Genomic DNA, 5,040 nt, shown 5'->3' with positions numbered 1-5,040 from the left:
AGCAAGGAGGGGGCACTTTGTGCGTGGTCCTGGGAAGCGCTCCAGGATAAATTACTAACTGCATCAAAAAAAAAGTCATAAAAAAGGGTACATAGTATGATATCTTTTATTTATAAAAGGGGGCGTGACTATAGTAGACATGGACAGGTGCTGGAGAGGGACTTCTTAATGCTGTTACAGTTGGATTTTTTAATCATGTGAATGTGTAAACTATCCAAACCAAAAAGAAACATAATAAAATAAAAGCAAAGAAGAACTGGAATCAAACCTTGATTCACTTACAGACTATGTAACCTTGAACAGTAACTTAACCATCATCCTGAGCTTGGTTTCTTAATCCACAAATTTGGAAAAACAAACCTTGTTTATCTCGTAATTTTTTCTTTTTATAAATGATGTAAAACATGTGAAAATGCTTTTGAACCATGGAATGGCATGAAAGGAAGACACATTATTTTTTATTTTCAGTTTTCTTAAAATGAGTTGCTAGCAAACATACAAAACAAGGCATAATTTAACAAGTCAATGGACACAGAGCCCTCTAATATTCAGTGTAATTTCTTTACTCATTCTTCTCACTCGTCATTCATTCTTCCAAAATTTTGTTTCACTCGTAAAAGCTTTTCTCGAGGCCTAGATGCAGTTACAGAACAAAACAGGGACAACAGAGTGGAGTCCCTGGAACAACAGCCCCTCCAATTCTTCCCTCTGGGGTGCCCCTCAATTGCCTCGCTTCTCTTGGTGGCTAGGTGCTTATGGAGATACCCCTGGCCTCCTGTCCTGCTGCTGCTCAGAGAATCCCCTGCTACCCGCTGTAGCACCATATTCTTATTTCTGTCTACAACTTTTGCTATCTCTGCTGTCCCCTCCCCAACCAAATTTGCTACTTCCAGGCACCCACCTGTGAGGAAGGCAACCAGGTGCAGGGGTCAGGAATGAGCCATGGGAACAGCTCCTCAGATTGGCCTCCCGCATGCTGAGGCTTCTCCTGCTTCCATTGGTCTCCACCGTGTAGAGTGGGAACTCCTCCTACTGGGGAGGGCCTGGGACTCGTAGTGCCCAGGCACACCAGTGATTATCTCTTGCCATAGCCTGAAGAGTGGGATTTTTCCCTTCAGATCTCCTGCATCTGTTCCCGCAAAGGAAATGCACTTCACATAAGGAAGAAATGTCTATCATCCCCCACCTTATCTTTGGTTAGCAGTGAGCGGGCTTGGTGTCCCCGGTCATCATACCCCCAGCCTCACTCCCTCCCTGTCCTTTCACTTGTGTTCTAATTTCACAGTCGATGGAACCAGGCCTCCCTGTTTTCCTCCTGCAAGTATCACCAGCCTGTGGAACTTTCCTCTACAGACACAGCTCTCAATTCTGGCCAATTCTTCATTTAAAAAGAAAGATTCTGGGGCAGCTACAAACACTGTAGACATTTTCTAAGATCACTGCTATGCAAAATTACAATTTCAGAACAGTAATCCCCAGCCTTGGTTGATGAGTATCAGATTTCCCAAAAGACAACATCCTCAAATTGACCAAAATTCCCTCTAAGAATATGTTTTCATTCATTTTAAGGATGATTGTCATATGACACCCTAAGACCCACTATAAGCAAAGTGACAATGTCCCTCAAATTCCACACAGGCACTATTACATATCTTGTAGTTACGGGGTCAGTCAGAAGTGAGAAAGAATGTTCATAAAATGTTTTAAAAATCAAATAAAGGTTTTAACATCAAAATTATTCAAGTCAATTTCTAAAAGGAAAGATCATAAAACCCATAAGATAAACACATTTCTAAACAGCAGAATTTAAAGAAATATACACATTACTTTGATGAATCCTGTACTAAAAAGAGGAAAAACACAGATACACACCGCACCAGACGGCCACACAGCAAGGAAAGGAAAAGCCACAATCTCTAATACCAATGGGATACGACGTGTGATCCAAGGGTACGAGGCTCAGTAATACTTGAGAATTCAGAAATGCACAGCCATCTGCTGAATTACTTTTTGCTTGTCTGGAGCTCAGTTTGGTCAAAGTCTCTGTTTTTCATGTATACCCAAAGTCCCCACTAAGAACTGAGACCAAAGAATTACTGTGGTTTCACTACAAAGTTTCAATGACTGCCACAGAACATTTCTAGATTACACTGAAAATCGTTTGCTATAAATATTTCCTTATGTCTCTGTCTTCCACTCAGCTGAAAAGATCTCTTTTCTCTCTGATCTTTAGCTATTGCTGAAGTGTTACCTGTCCTTATAATGCTTCCCGGATGCTGTGTCCTGTAACCTTGTGCTGTGACCTCAGCATGACAGCTGTTCTGGTGGCTGTTGGCTGAGGCTGTTGAATTTGCTCACCAAAAACAGCAGGCTGTTGGCGCCCCTCACTTGCTGTGTGCCTGTGTCCCTGGCTGGCGGCCTCCTCACAGGCTGCTCTGTCAGTTTCACTAGGTGACAGGTCCTGAGGGCCGCTTTTCTAGGCTGCACGATGTTTCTGAAATCTCCTCAGCAAGAGAGCAAGTGTCACTGCCCTGAACCTCCAGACTTCATGCTCATGACCCCCAAATGGATCCATTTTCTACAAATAGCCACGGCAGTGAGGATAATTCTATCCATGTGATTCTAGATGAATTATGAACACAAAATACAGGTTAGGCCCCCTTGTACACTTAGTCCAATCTTCAGATAGTAATTTTTAAAATAAAATATTTAAAAAGAATATTTAGAATATTATTTGAGTCATTTTAGAGGCTCAAAAAACATAACTTTAAACAAGGGAAATTTTAAAAGAATGTAAAATTTGACACAAAATGATCTAAAATAAATCCCTTTATTTTGCAGACGAGGAAACTATAACTCAAGGACTTCCCCAGGTCACAGTGGCTTTCAACTAGAAGTCAGCTGACACACTCTCATAATATTTTCACTGTACTTTTATAATTTGTATGTTGAAGGGCAGGCTCCAAATCAGGATTTCAGTAGCCGAGCACCTAAAGCAAATTTTATTTTTCACTTTTAATCTTTACCGCTGAAGTCTATTTAATAGAATCTTCTCTCACTTACTTTTCTTCACTGTCTTGCCTGATTTTCATAAAAATTACCTTCCAATCCCATGGTAAGGTTGTTTGACACCTTCAGGGGGTTGGAGATCTTCGGGATAAGTTCCTACATGGCAAACCAAGTAAAACATGACTATAAATCATCACGGTTATAAAAGCCAGCCTGCGTGCCCACGGCCTGAGAGGAATCCAAGCAGGAAAAAGAAATTAGGCAGAAGACCCATATGGAGCCAGGCAAGGACGGACGGTAACATGACCTGTTATTCTATTTACATCCCTCTACATCCAGGCTGTGTGTGTGTTTGTGTGTGTGTGTGTGATGGGGAGAACGGTAACTCTATTTTCAGCCATCAGCACTATACTTGTAATTTCTCACCTGAACAATTTGATTCCTGTTAAAAGACATAAAGAATTCATGGACTCTGACTGTGACCCCAGAGACCTGGGTTCGAATCTCCTTTCTGACACAGCTGCTGTGTGCTTGGGGGAAGGCTCTTAATCTCTTCAGACTTGGGTTTCTTCCTCTGTGACAGAGAAGTAACCGTGTCTCCCTCCCAGGGATCATGGTGAGGTGAAATTAGACAGTGCGGGCAGAAGGCCTGTGTTCACGGAGGCCCAGTTCGTGCAGTTCTCATTTGTGTTGATAAAGTTATACTGCATTAATAAACAGGAGGGGAAATACAAACAACACAGAGCAAAGGAGATTGTTGTTTTAGTTTCTTTGCAGGCTAGAGATGTTTAAAAACCCTTTCCAAGGATACTATAAATTCTCCCCAGACTCCAGGTGGAAACCTTTCTAATGCCATTTGAAAGTTCACTGAGTTTAAGAAATTCTCTCTGGGGATGCCATGTCTCATACAAAAGCTAGGAAAAGCATTTTTCTGGCCTGGTTTGTTTTTGACCCCCTATCCTGAGATCCTTTTTCCCCCTCCCTCCTCCATTCTCTCTCCGCTTTTCTCCTTCCTGGCACTGCCCCTGGTAACTCCTGAGGCAAAACTTTCTTGTTGTTAGCCTGTGCCCTTCTCCAGCAGGTTCAGTGAGATCTGAAGGGGGTGAGATATAAATGGACGAGAACATCACCCCTACATGCTCCCACTCCTCCCAGGCCCAGAGAGTGCTCTTCAGTGGCCTCTGTTGTGATCCTCCTTTCCTTTGGTTCAGCTTTATCATCTGTTCAGGGCAAAGGCAAAAGGTCACTGTGTGGAGCCACACTAATTGCACTCGGAAATCTCAGTAATGGAAGGACATAAGGGAAAACCAAGAAAGGTAAAAATAGAAGCACAAAGGAGAAACTGCTGCCAAAAATTGTAACTGAATCCCCTTGGATTTATTTAGAGCATATTGCTCTGCATACAAACATGAAACCAAACTTCTAGCCCAGCCTATTTAGACCAATTTGATATTTCAATGGAAACTAAAGCTGCACCTCTGTCATGCCAAAACATCCGGATGAAAAGTGAAAAACTGTCAATAAACAAACATCTGTTAAGCCTGTTGCCTATATCCAGCCCTGTGCTCGGGCACTGATGAGAGCATAGGAGAAACAGAACAGAGCACTTCTCTTCAAGCAGTTCACAATATGGCAGCAAACGCTAATAATAATAAGTCCTGCTTGTCAGCCCTCCTTCGCCACACATGCTGATCACTCACTCGCATTTTCTTTATCTGCTAGTATTATTATTTATTTATTTCCTATTTTTTTCTTATAGCCTTTATCAACTTTATCTCCATCTATCCATCTGTCCTTCCAGCCATCTATCCATTTCTATCTCTCTCTGTCTATCTATCTAGAGACAAAGAGATTATTTATTTTCTTACTCAATTTCTCCTTCTAGAATGTAAGTTCTTTGAGAAAGGGGGCTTGGTTTTGTTCACTGCTATAACCCTTGACCAAGAATTGAGTCTGACACATAATGGACACTCAATAAATATATTTGGAATGAACTAATGATATAGAGCAATGAGATATTAACAAGAGAAG

Source organism: Camelus bactrianus, unplaced genomic scaffold (assembly GCF_048773025.1).
Source record: "Camelus bactrianus isolate YW-2024 breed Bactrian camel unplaced genomic scaffold, ASM4877302v1 HiC_scaffold_43, whole genome shotgun sequence".
In the NCBI taxonomy this organism is placed as follows: domain Eukaryota; kingdom Metazoa; phylum Chordata; class Mammalia; order Artiodactyla; family Camelidae; genus Camelus; species Camelus bactrianus.
The sequence above is the reverse complement of the archived record's forward strand: the minus strand, read 5'-3'. Positions refer to the sequence as shown.